Source organism: Lingula anatina, chromosome 4 (assembly GCF_051362555.1).
Source record: "Lingula anatina isolate TDL-2025a chromosome 4, LinAna3.0, whole genome shotgun sequence".
In the NCBI taxonomy this organism is placed as follows: Eukaryota; Metazoa; Brachiopoda; class Lingulata; order Lingulida; family Lingulidae; genus Lingula; species Lingula anatina.
The window spans coordinates 22,275,350-22,289,705 of record NC_141770.1 but is presented as its reverse complement, the minus strand read 5'-3'; the positions used below and the strand labels follow the sequence as shown (position 1 = coordinate 22,289,705).

The following is a 14,356-nucleotide window of genomic DNA, read 5'->3' as shown; positions in this document are numbered from 1 at the left end:
TATCGATCGTCTCACACGCCTCCTCGAGCAGCTAGGGGTTAATCAACTATTGTGTGCTGATTAAGCTGATTCAACTGATTGCACTTTACCGAGGATCTCTGAAGAGTTGGACCGACCCAGCTAATATGATGCATGAATCTGAATTCGCCCTTAGAGACCATTACCGCGTTTACAGGTCGAACCTTCACAAAAGAACCCAAGACTGGTCTAAATCTTTAAACGGATATTTGAGTCTGTAGGGAAATCAGAATTGGTCCCATCGAATGAAATGCTGCGCCTGATTTAGAAAGGAAATACATGACCAGTCTTTTAGACAAATATTTTATTCAAATGGATTTTCATAAAATATTTTTAGTTGATATGTTTAGACTCATTGTCGGGCTTTAGCGCTTATGTAAAACTAACACCAAAGGCAGGCTGTGATTGCTATTATTTCAAACCAAAAGTTATAATCTACCGCAATGCACGGCGAGACTATATAATTGTAAATCACCAAATAAGGTCGGCCATTGAAAAAGGTCGCATCAAGATGTGTCGACTTACCTTTGTTGTAAACGCGCCTTGATTCACTATACTGAACTCTATTGGACTGCGTTGCATTCCTAATATACGATTTCCACGGGAGGGCATTGAACAGACTGCAAATAACGAAACCTTTTCATAGTCTTGAAGAAGCTTTATTTGATCCATTAAAAAGTCTTTCCTTCCTTCTCAAGAGAGAAAGCGCAGAAACATTAAGATAACCTGTGCGGAGGACATCACATCATGCCGATCTCACGAAAGTGTTGACCAGTGCATGGTTTATTCTAACAATTTCACTGCAGAAAATGGCGCAAAATATGCCCGTCTAGATCTTGTAGAGATGCTGATCCGACTTGTGTAAAAAAACAGAATAAAAAATATAAAACAAATTGAAAAATGAAAAAAATTAAAATAAAGGAATATATAGATAGATTTAAAAAACGGTGCTATTGAGTGACCGAAGCTTTACAGAAGTGTAGAAGAAAGAGAATGCATGCAATTATAGACATCTCTTTGAAATCGCCACTATGTACATGAATATATTGTTATTAAATTAAATCCTCTGCAATTTATACCCACCTTACATTGTTACCTTAATAACTACCAACATGTGTACGTACTTAGCGTCAGCACTCTAAGTTAATCTAACCATGATTAAATAAAGATGTAAATGACAAAAAGTTCTATAAGTGTGAGAACATATACGCAATACTGTCACAGACCGATAGATAATTGCATTATTTGTATTAAGCGATACCCTTGAGATTTTTCTTTAATTTTCTCAAACTAGTAGGAAAAATACCCAATATAGGCACTGGTATTCAGAAGGGCTTTGTTCAATTTCCATTTACTTCACATGCCTGCAATGAATCCCCATGGTTTTGCACTTCAGAGAATTGCCATCATCACAACACTCATTTGATATTCTTTAATACCGGTTGTTTTCATTACTGGTGCTAGCGAGGGACTTGTGTGCGTTTTCGGAAGATGGCTGAGTTGTTGTTAAGTTGGTTTTCCTCCCATGGTTGGGTTATGGACAGCATTCCCAAGGCATCTTTCCAGGTAAAAGCAACTGCTTAAATGTCAAGCAATGATTACCGTTCGCTGAAAGAGGGCAAAGGTCCGTACATCCCAATCTAGTTAATAAAAATAAGTGTGATACGCCGAGGGGTTTGGCGGAGGTCAAGGAAATTTATGAAGTAAATCTTATGCTTCAAGTACAAACTTACCAGAATTTGAAGTTGACTGCAACTTATAATGCGTATAATGTCAGGGTTCATGTTATACTCCAGTCAATATACCTCTAACAATACTTTGTGGCAAAACCTTCAGCTGGTATCAATAACAAAAATGTCGTTCATTTTCCTTCATTGTTCAATATAGAAAGGAAAAACTAATAAAAAAGTGTGAGGTTTATTGGCGAGAACATGAAAAAACGAAAAACTTGATGAAATAATACTCTTGGTTAAATCAAAGAGATTAAAAGAATATTCATCTCTTTGGTTAAATCTACAGGCAGGCCAGACATTGCTAGAGAAGCCGTTCAGGGTGTACCTTTGATGTTGTCCACTTTGATGTGGCCGAAGACCACTAAATTAAATTAAATTGGTCCACTTTGGTCCGTAGGATGCACCTGGTAATTTTTTTCATATGCAGTTCCTGAACGCATCCATCAACGCCATCTCTTTCCTCCCACGCCCTAGTTTTCAAAAAGATGAATGGCCGACTTTGACAGTAGTTCTTATCTGACCTCTGAACCGTTCATTTTTACAGGGACTCTCATTCTGACTATTGATATGTGTCATTATGGTTGTTATTAGTATAGCATTACGTTCATTTCCCGATACTAGTAATGGTGTGATTACCATTGCCTTATTTTGTAATCGTGGTCGTCATCGTTTTGATGGATATTAATGATAATGCATTTTGAATGTAATTCCAAGAATCAATCTAAGAAAATAGAAGACGCTGTCATGAAAAGCTCGCGCCTCTTATTAATATCTGTACTTCTGAGTTACCGATATCCACCAACGTGGTGGAGGGGGGCAACAACCCAAGTAACTTGTGAATTAGAGAATTATGTGATGCCTTTAATCATGATTGAAGATTTTCGCTGAGGGATTTATAAAATAATGGGTCTGCAGATTTTAGTGAATTTTTTACAGCTAATTGATGATCATAGCGTAATTGAAATGCGATTTAAACGCTAGAAATAGTCCTGAAAGCGTAAATATGCCTTCCCTTTCATTTGTCATACTTTTCTCTCAGATTGGAGGCTATCCGTCTTTTATGTACAGGGTACACCATACATGTACACTGATGCTCAAAAATTAAGCAACACTTTTAAAATGACAGTTTCCTCAATAAGCAAGCCTTTGATTAGAGTGAAATTTTTACAAGAGGTGTACACGTTCTTTGTTGTTCTTTCTTTCGTTCTTTGTTGCTCTTTGTTATCCTGTACCATTAGATCGTAAGATGCGGCAACTATTCACTAGTCAACTAATTAGAATATGCACGGGGCTTACATGTACCACCAACGAAAAAGACAGTATGGGTGTGACATCTGTTACCCATCGTACTTTCTTCAACGGTTTTGAATATAGTATTTGCAAAATGTGTTTAAATTTCTCATATATTTTATTATATAAAGGTCTAACGTTCATTGCGTGACTTTCATTATTTGTTTGGAAACGCCCATATCGAATAGACGCCACGCGCTTACGTGACAGGGAATGTCATGGGTATATAAAGGCAATGACCTTTAGTTCGTTCACACCTGCTGGTGGAATTATTATAAATATACGAAAAGACAGGCTTCATTTAAAATGAAAGAGAACGAATGGAGTGAAGATGTTCTGGGTGCATGTTCTAGGGACCAGCTGCGCTTGCAAAGGCGATTGTTGATGTCATACAGTACAATGCTCTGTGAATGGCCAGTATTGCATCGTTTGCTAACTTTATATTATCTTGAGGCAGTCATTGACCTTGTTTGACCAATTGTTGAAGGAGTGGTCAAAATGACGTTTAACCCTGGTGTTTACTGCCGACAGGTGGCAGTCGAAAAATATTTTTTGTCAAAGTCTAATATAAATATGATAAATAAAAGATAATATCAGATTATTATCGACTGAAACTAAAATTCTAACGTACGATCGCTAAATAACCTAGGAACTCTGCTATTTTTACCAGTATAAAAACCAGGAGATGAGCAGGTTTCGCTTATAATTTTTCAGGTAATGTATCAAACTAAAGGACTACAGATTCACAGCGGGTTCAGGAAAAGCCCTGCAAGCTTCGTTAACTGCCATTTCTGATGAGGTACCTTCAGAAGACCTTGAATTAAACCGGTTTTAATCTGGATGACGTCACTGGGTGTTCAATCTAATTGATCTAATTAATAAGTGAAAAAAAAAACGACCTGAGCACAGAAATTTCACAGCAAATATGGTTTCATAAAGAAATTACTGGTACGACTGACGCCTTGTGGCGGCATTTTATCCGGTTCGGTTTGTGTTTTTGCCTGGATGCACCCCTGCACAGCTTGCGAAGGTATATGGGTTTTATGCAGTCACAGTATGGGTTGAAAAATGATTTAAAGTACTGTAAGAACTCCCAGTTAGTATATCATCTGTCATCCAAGGGTGAACAATACGTAGTGCGAGGCCAAGCATGCGAGGTCAACATGCACTTAAAAGTGACGTAAATCTGTGACACCTTTCGAAACAGGGCAATCCCGAAATCTTCCCTCGGCGTCACATCGCTGAACGCGGTCCATTTGTAAGTTTCACATTTACTTATTGTTCAACCAAGCAGGCAAAACGGATAAAGCTTTATTAAATCAAAGGCCCTTTTTATATTGACCAGAGAGAAGCGGTTAATCTAAGTACTCTATCTCTCCGTGAAAGGGTTGAATTAATAGGCACTGAATTAAAACTGCTTCCTATCATTTTTGATCATCATTGGCCACATTCAGAACAGTGGACTAACTTATCCGAGGGTCAAATATGGCCGACCCACTTGAATACTCTCCCACGGGGAATCCATTCAGTGCCGGATTAGACGGCACACTTTTTAGTGGGTCGCCATATTTGACCCGCGGACCAATAGTCCACCGTTCTGAATGCGGCCATTAATTCACACAGAGGGCGCTGTAGGAAGAGTCATGTGGAGCATGGGGTAACGGTAATTATGCAGGTAGATCGAGTAAATAACGGATGTCACATGACAGGTGACTGAAGACTGAACTTTGCCGTGTATCTATTCTATGGTAGCCTTGATTGGAAGCAGTAAGCTCAGCTGGAGCCGGAGATACAAAGACAAGGTGCGGGGGACTCATAAGATATAAGGTATGTATATATGCATATGAGAATTAACCGTGCGTTGATACAGGATTTATAAAAATTTTATACATTTGACGGTAATCAGAATGAGAGAGAGAGAGAGAGAGAGATAGAGAGTTTTCATTTATACTGTCGTTATGCTGCATCACGTGTAAGGACAGGTGTAATTGTATCCATTGGAAATTCTAGCCAACTCTAATAATTGCATTTTAATTTGAAGGCAAAAGGCAAAAGGCAAAAGATAATCATTAAACCGTAATGTATAAAGAAAGATAAATAGCAAATGATCATCAGCAAATATACCTGAAATATTCAAGCCCGCTATAAAATGAAGTTCAACAATCCCTCCCGCATAAAACATCTGTCGTTTGTTACTAAAGCAATACAGATTACTTTAAAGTTCACCTACAACTATATATAAAAAATGCATAAATACAGATAGAATGCCAATGTCACCTTCAATATTTTATTTATGGAGACTTGGGGGAAACCTGTTTTCAACGGGTCATGACCGCTTTAAATGACAGAGTACCGAAGATTGTCAGGACTGGCAAGGTTTTTGTGAAAATACAAAACATAAAAACAATTCACAAGTAAAAATAGACTAACAGAAAAAATCTTCATTTAGACCATGGGCTTGTAATGTCACAAGTCCTTGTTTGGTCCTACACCGAATTGGGAACACCTGCAGATTTCTTGTAGTGCGGGTCCTCTGGACCTTACCTGTAAGTATCTCCAAAGTTTTACCCATGTCAACTTATGGCGACAGCAAATATTTCAAGAGAGAAATACTACACTTTATAAAAAATCGATGTTTGAATACATAGAATATCCACGGTTTTCTTACGAAGGTACCTGTAGTTATACAGTGTTGATATGCTGGTACTAGTAGTAAGCAAGTGCAAACAAACGGGTAGTCCCCCACACAAGGGTCAGTAGCATCCTTTTCTATTTTCTGCTGTCAGACTAATGGAAAATGTTTAAACGTAAAAGGAATACATGTGTTAGTTTTAATTTATAAATTAATCATTGTGAGACGGAGCTTGCATTTCAAACTGTCAGCGCACATCCACCGAATCGTTTATATTGTTGTCAGTAAAAAAGATCTAATGGTTTTGAAAGCACCATCACCCTTTCTCATGTGTGAATTGGGTTTTATTACTCGTTGGATAGGATATAAAAATGCCACGAGTCGGCTAGGAGTATATGATGCGGGTACACACATGAGTATAGATGCTGATAAGTGGTGTATCTGACTTTTACCACATAGATATCAAGAACAAAACACCCTGACATGGTGAACAATGTAGCTCGCATTCACTCGTGACACGATGTATTTGTTCTCGAGATCTAGGTGCCAGGGTGTAAGAATAGTCGACTTCTTTAATGAGAGACGTGCCGTGATTGTGAAAACGAGCTGTACTATATATTTCTCATAGGTTGGGGGGTGGGGACAAAAAACATAACTACTTTCAAATAGCAATACGTTCACAGGCTTTTGGATTGGAATTTTACACACATTTTTGATAGAGTACTATTGGTCAACCCTGATTATTTCAATGCCGGCCAGTCTAATCGCCTGATATCTCGAAGATCCTTAAAAGAAAATCCTTTAAATAATGTTGGATCTAGATGATGGTGGTCCGCATCACGAGTCATTACTAAAATATAACCACTTTAAATTAGGCCATTTCTGATGCATCCTGAAAATTTCATCGAAATCCATCCTCAACTATTTTGAGTTAGGCTGTTGACAAACAAACAAACTGAGGTGAAAAACAAAGTACCTGTACTTGGCGGAGGTACATGTATTCAAAAGACATCAGTAATCTGAGCCTACTTTTACATCTGCACGCGAAGAGGACATACATTACGACGCCTGTAAATGTCAGTACATGTATACGCCCCCCCCCCCCCAACGGGTTTTATCTGTGTTTGGATCACAAATGGCTCTTGGAAAAGGAGTTGTTAATAGATGAAGATGGTGTATAGTGCTCTCATGTGTATATTTAAATATTTACGCGAAATGACGGCGTCTGCATGTACAGATAATCAAACGTTACGTATAGTCATAAAATGTATTGTAGACGCTTCTTTAATAATATAAGCGTATTGGTAGCTCTCGCAGAAGCGTGAGAATAAACAACTAATACCAGTTTTTAGATAGGGCGAGTAGATATAACAGTATAAGTAAGCCGCGCAGCCTGGGTGCTGTGCGAAAAGACTACAGCGTAGATAACGAGCAGATAATAATAATTTGTAGAAAGGACGATTAAATGTAACGGTATAAGTGGGCTGAAGAGAAGAAACTACAGGGAAAACATTTGTGTATGACGTACATAACCGCAGATCGAAACCAAGCCTTACCGTCTTAAGGATAATAATAGCAACAAAAATAAAGAAATAGAATGAAAACAGAGAGACAAATAATATAGATTAGAATAAAAAGAAAATCTTATGAAATACGAATAAAACAAAATGGCAATAAAAACATCATGTTCACATGAACTGAACCCATTTGATTAGCTGGTACAGTAATTACATCTCGATATATGCTGGCATAAGCACAACTGTGATTTGTGAAAATGGTCAACAAGCTTACTGGGTTGTTTAGACTCCCATTAGAAACCCGCATCGCGTTTCCCGTGCTATTACACGCATTCTGCGAGATCTCTAATAGGCTATTGCTTTCCCATCCAATTAGTTCACAGCTTGCCGTAAATTAGGTCCAATATGATAGCGATATACACACCGGCATTTCCGTTGTTGTGTCAAATGCCGTCTTTCATTAAGAACTGGCTATTTAATGTGCCTCCGACTGGTCAAGTGCGCGAACGCAGCTTTAATTGCTGTAAGTGCCTTTTTTCATACATTTTTTATCGCAAATTAAATCAATTAGTCCCGTTAAATGTGTTTAACAGAGACTGCTATCGATTTGCCCACAGGTGCTTGTACATGTACATGCGTGGATTTCGGTCATTAATCGATATTGTAGGCAATGGGTAAAAAAAGGCCACAGGTATGCAGAAATACACATTTGTTTCGTTCAGGAATGCCATGAAAGCAAACCAGCATATGCGTTGATGATTGGATGATCTAGATTGCCGAGAAATGGCAATGTCCCCCTGTCTTCTCCTTGAAACCCACATCTTCAAAGAAATATTGGGAAAATATGGTGCAAGCCTGAGAACAACTCTTTTATGGTAGGGCGACTGAAACTGCCATTTTGTTTTGGTAAAGGGGTTGAGGGGTAAGTTCATGTATAGTGCCAGCTGGGACATATATTTTTCTCTGGCAATTGGCGGCCATGTTGGATATTTCATGCCTTTAATGTAGGGATTCTTTGGGGCTTTTACTATATTGTTGGGAGACTCCATGAAAATGCGTAGTGGAATAATGTATTCCGTTGCAATTTTGTTCAGGTGAAATTGTATATTGTCCGGACTTTAAACATTGTCCACCCTAGTGCTTGGTACACTGGTATGACACTATAATACCAATGCATTCAAAGCAGGCAGTTGCATCGCTTCGTTTTCAGAGTAGGCCCCGGAATTCTTTTACCCTTTATCCTGAGTGCTTAAACATAAAGATGCTTTGATCTAATTTACTTATCTTCTATCGAAAGTTATAAAAGATTCAAGTTTCTACTGACGTTTGAACCCTGTCCAATGTGCAAGTTTTATGTCTTTTGGCATCAGAGCTTGACTCTCAATTAACTTTTAAAGTATCTGATAACTTTTCTCAGATTGAGTCGTTCCTTTAAGTGATTAGTTCCGAATGACTTAATGACTTCAAATGTTATTAAGAGGGACGAGAGGGACGATTCCAATCCATTTGAAGGATGACAGGTAGGGCGGGTCCACGATTTCAAGTACGAAGGTACTTTGAATGAAATGCAAGACTCATACAAGGGTAGAACAAAGAAATTGGTTTCAATGAAGTGCTTTTGTAAAATAATTACATAGAATATATATAATTAAAACGGTAAAATCAAAATGCTTTAAACCATAGTAAGTAGCCTTATAACTAATGAGAACCATCACTTATCAGGAGGTGTCAGTGAAGTATAATAATAAGGTTAAATTTTCTCATTCAATCGAGTTTTTTTGATGATCAAACGTGTCACATTTTAACATGTGTCCAAGAGGCCTCGATGAAATAACCAATGACTTAAGGCATATAATCGTTTTTCATTAAGGATAACATCTCATTACATGTCCTCAGATGATCAAATGCAGGCACACCTTTGTACTTTTTGATTCCCCTTTGACCATTGGTTAAGGTTATACAGGCCAGTCGTTTATTAAAGGAGAACCGAATTAATAATAAAATGGCTTGAACGATGGACAGTATTTAGGAAACTAGCTGAACTATCGATTTCCATATTATAATATAAGACTTGAGTGTAGCTTTGTAGATAACGAGTTTAGAAAATGCTCCTTTTGCGCAAGGTCTGGAAGGCACGTGGTCTGTGACGTGCCAGTGGCCAACACCTTTCCCTCAAGGTATTTTAAAATCAGCGTTCACTTGAGCTGAGACTACGTTTATTGGACAGGGCAAGCTTACTTTTCCCATTTTCCGCTTAGCACTTGCATAATTTGCATAAGTCAAAGGCCCATAAATCAGTATTTCCAAAATAAGTGTCTACCGAGCCATTCCAAAAATATGTACATACACTGTTGCTAAAGATGACGAAATATTCCAACGGAACATTACGAAACATCATCCATTGCTGTCGTTTCTTAGCCAAAAAAAAAAAAAAAAAAAAAAAAGAGAGAATTTTTTTTTACATCGTCCTTATCTAAATAGAATCAGCTATCAAGTGATGGAGTCGAAACTGTCCCAGCCTCCAAATGTGAGAGATCCTGATGGAACACACCTATAGTTTTCACAAGTTGTGACAAGCGACCCAAGCGATCCAAATACTGTTACTTACTATAAGGAGACACGCCTGAGGTTTGCGAGTGTAACAGTATTGTTTTTGGAAATAATAGGAAATAGGAAATGATAGGGAAATGTGTTTTTGTTAAGGCCTATAAACATGTCCCATTTGAAGAGGCAAAAGTACAATATTTTTTTAGATGACGAAACCATTGAATTTTTTGTTGACCTTAAAGCCTAATATATGTTTATTGACGTCGGTAAAACTGCTTTTTTTTTTGCACAAGTCGGAGTCAAGAATCGCGTCCAGAGCCACAAATCCAAAGTCAGAAATAAAACGCCTGTCAATTCGTTACGTTTAAACCAACCTCGTTTTTTTCTGAAAACACGATTCAAATGCATACATGCACCGGTTTGTGATTTTTTTGTTAAGATATTTTATAACTGATATCTTTTTGGTGTCCGTGTTAAACATAGCACGTGTTAAACCTTTCCAAACGTCAGTATGACGCTTTAGCTAAAGCGTGGCCCACGTTGACAACCCGACGCGGTTCAGACCACGTGACTTCCACGTCCGTCGCTTCAATTGCTGTGAAACGCATTTTTGTGCTATTCAGATTTTTTAAAATGTATTTCATAGGCTGGGTAATCTATTTCGATATATTTCTAGCGTACAGATTATTTGGATGAGAAAGGAAGATTTAAGTTCACCCTTTGGATCGTCCTTTAACGCTCAATGCATAAATCAAATAACGTCTCAAATGATCTAATATACCACAGTCCTGCAATATCTCTGTAGATTCACCGTTGGCGTTACGCATTAAAGGCCGCTCTCTGCAGGTAGGTGATCAGGGTTTTATTTAATCAAGCTAATCAAGTTAAATTCTGGGATAATCAGATCTGTTAAAGTGCACGTTTAGGACAGCTAGTGTATCATTTATACACCTTCCGATTGTGAGCAATCGCTCATTGTTAAGTTTCTGTAGCTACTACTATAGATGGTGGAGACGTCCAAGAAAAAAAGTGTTCCGCAAAGAGCATGCACACTGTAGCTTGTCCATCTAGCTCTAATATAGAACTAATGGAAGTAAGCTTAAACCTCACGATACCGTTGCTCAGCAGACAGTGCATGTCAGATTTTTTGGTTCAAAGGACAAGCGCATGTCTTCTTTTAGGCATCTTAGGGTTTCTTACATATCGATTGCATATCATATTACTCCTTGTGAAGTTGGGCTTCACAGATTGTGCATCTATATATACTTGTTCTACCGGGGTATCATCCCCCTTGACTTAGACAGGTATATATATATTATCACTTCATTGCATTTGCTATATATATATATATATATATATATATATATATATATATATACATATATATATATATATATATATATATATATATATATATATGCTTTTGTTGTCTATCACGTACAGGTCATGCTATGTTATGCTTGTGTCAGTTCATGTCGCCACACGCCAGATATAAGTGAACTCCGTGTACTTACTAGTATATATACATTTATTTATAGAAACGAGTTTCTCAAAATATGAATGTTGGAGTCATACATTTGTAAGACAAGATTGATCTGATTAAACTACTTTTTGAAAATTTTACATCAAATTTCTCATGAGGTTGAATATTATAAACTGATGAAATGTTTCTAAACCATTTCGGTATATGTTTTGTACAAATTAAGCTATATCTATTATTGTTGTCATGTTGTGATACCAGTAGTCCTTTGTGATTTTTCTGGTCATACTTTGAAGACTGGGAAGACAAGTTTATATGTAGAATTTGGTTTTCATTATGTATATGTTTACCATGCTTTATTAATTTGATTGCAATACTTGAGCTTTTAGAGCTGTGCTGCTGGTACTCTTAGCTCCACATTTTATACATTATTGATCAGAAGCTATCTGGTACGAAATGAAAATGTCATATTCATACATATATGTGGTATAAGAAGTTTACAGGAGATGATGAGAGGTTTCAGAAGGAATTGAGACCTATTAGCTGCTGCATGCAATGCGCCCATTCAATGACACTACGGAGTATTCAACACAGCTTTTGGGAGGTTAAACTGGTTTGAGACTTTTTGGCGTCATCAGCCGATCAAATCAATCAAGCAATGTATTTTGAGAGGAAGCATGATGAAGATATTTCAGAATTGCGTCCTGCTGATATACGGCAATCTGGTATTTTGCTGTTTTTCTTACTCTTTTCTCACCGAATGACGTAATTTGGCGTTATTTGGTACCCTCTCCGACCAGAATAATAGAAATATAGATGTATGCATTTGTAGTTACTGTTATGACATAAAGACCGTCTTTAATAGTAACCGTATAGTTATTTATAAAGATAAAACCTACTGAAATGCCTATGGAAGTGCTGAACTTTTAGCACATCCTTCGACAGGTGCACATTGAATATTGCTCTTTTTACCTGCCATAAATCGATGCTTACCTAATTAAGTGGAATTTCCCTGGGAGATGAACAATTTGAACTGACATTGATGGCAATAAGTGAGCTTCCCTTTTCATAGACAACACGTTTTCAATAAGTCTTTATCAATGTCCATCACACAGGAAGCATGCATGACGGACATGTGAGGCATTTTAAAGGGCTGAACGCGCTCTCACTGGGGCAGTGGTTGAATTAATGTTGATTGATTAATTGGCCGGTAGGAATTAACCGAAGCCAATTAATCAAATGATTCTCATTGCTGATAACATAAGGACAGATTAAACGGGCAGAGTTCTCTTGATAGACAGGAATGAGTTGATGTCTTAATTTGCGCTTCGATGTGATTAGCGTGCTAAACGACAAGCAAAGACCAAGATGTTTTCGCCAAAGGGATTTTTGTGTTCATAAGTACTGTCGACGAGATAAGAAAGTGTATTTTTCAGTCAGAATATTTCTCGACCAACTGACATAAAATTAATATAGTTGACATACCTTAAAAGGGTTATAGTCAAAACTGTGCGTAAAACCAGTACCAAGACAGCCTAACACTTCACTTTGAGAGGCAAGAAAAGAGATTACCTGTACTTTAGATTCCGTATGGAACACATTTTGAGATATGATTTTGGACTTCGCGCCTAAAACAGGGCAAATGTTTGTGTTTGTTACTCTCAAACCTAGCAAAATCCTGGGTATTAAAAAAAAGCGAAAAATCTGGCAAGAAAATGGCTTCCCAGAGGTTGAGACACATACAGTGACTCATGTATCATACGGTTGATGTCAGATCCACCTATGCCCAGAGTTGATGTGATTTATAGCTAGATGCATGATGATTAACGTACACAGCAGTCCGACACTCGTGGTCAGGGGAGGGGCGGATTCCCCTAAAACTCGTGATGAATACAGCTATAGGCTAGATGATAACTAACGATTCTTTTGCGTAGCAGAAACAAGCAGCCGGCCCTTCTTGCAGGAATCGTTTTGAAAAAACAACACCAGTTTTTGTTTGCCAGGATCGCTCTAAGAAAAACGTCACATGTTTCTTGTTACTAAAATTGTACTAAAAACACACTAGTCTCTATGGTTGCAAGAATTTTTTGAAAAAGAAAAGCGACACTAGTTTCTTGGTGCCCAAATCCCTTGTGACAGAAAACACTTATCTCTTCTTGTCAAAATCGTTTTGAAAAACAACAATAGGTTCTGATTGCCAACATCTTTCTTTTAAAAATGTCACTAGTTCTCGTTTCTAGAGATGCTCTTGAAAAAAACCACATTAGTCTCTCTGGTTACCATTTTTTTTTGAAAAACGCCGCTAGCGTCTGAAAGCCAGAATTCCCTTTGAAAGGCCCAAATGGTTTATTCTTGCCAGGGTCTTTCTTGAAAAACGTCCCTTTTTTGGGTGTCAGAAGCGTTTTAAAAAGGGAAGGTAGTGACTTGCCAAAGTCGTTTTTTTTAAACAACGCTAGTTTCTGGTTGCCAGAATTGTTTCCACAAAACGACACTAGTTTCTTATGGCCAATTTTTAAAAACAACATCAGTTGCTTGACGCTAGGTACTAACTGAGGATCCAATGAGCCCAAGAAGTGAGTGTTCATCATGCTCAATGTGAAATTTGGGATATTTGTTGCCTGTCACAAATGCATCACATTGTCACATTGCTACATCGTAGCATTTCCAAAATCGAACTATGTAATATTCATTTAGCAGTTGTTTGACATTCTTTTGAGATTACTTTTACTGCTACCGAATTGTCCCGTTCAAACAAAGAGTGATGTGTATAGTGTTACGTTAACAGAGATCCTAGGATTATTTCAACAGAAAATTGCTACACACCGGAAATGGCGACAGAATATAGTTCCCAGTGTTAATTAAATCAAACTTGGAGGACTCAGGACACCATAGGACATGAATGAATCATGAAAATGAATTGGTCAATACTGATACAACAGTGTACTTAAAAGTGAAAGCACGTTACTTAATTGCATATGCAGTTTCCCTATACTACATGCACTATGTAGTGCATTGCAATAAATAAACCCGCATCTCAGTGTATTAATTTGGTCACGCATTCAGTGCTACTATGAAATTGCCAACATTTGTCTGCTGTAGTAATGTACTGTTCATTCAATATTACTAGAATTAATGTCGG

The 14,356-nt window shown here is 37.6% G+C and overlaps 1 protein-coding gene across 1 annotated transcript in view; it reads left to right on the top strand.

The window, feature by feature from the left end:
• Nucleotides 1-4,720: 4,720 nt before the first annotated feature.
• LOC106163714 (metabotropic glycine receptor) overlaps nt 4,721-14,356 on the top strand; it is a 78,588-nt gene continuing 68,952 nt past the window's right edge. The window contains exon 1 of the mRNA XM_013541379.3: nt 4,721-4,868. The gene's annotated coding sequence lies outside the window, so the exon portion shown is untranslated. The remainder of the gene's footprint in view (nt 4,869-14,356) is intronic.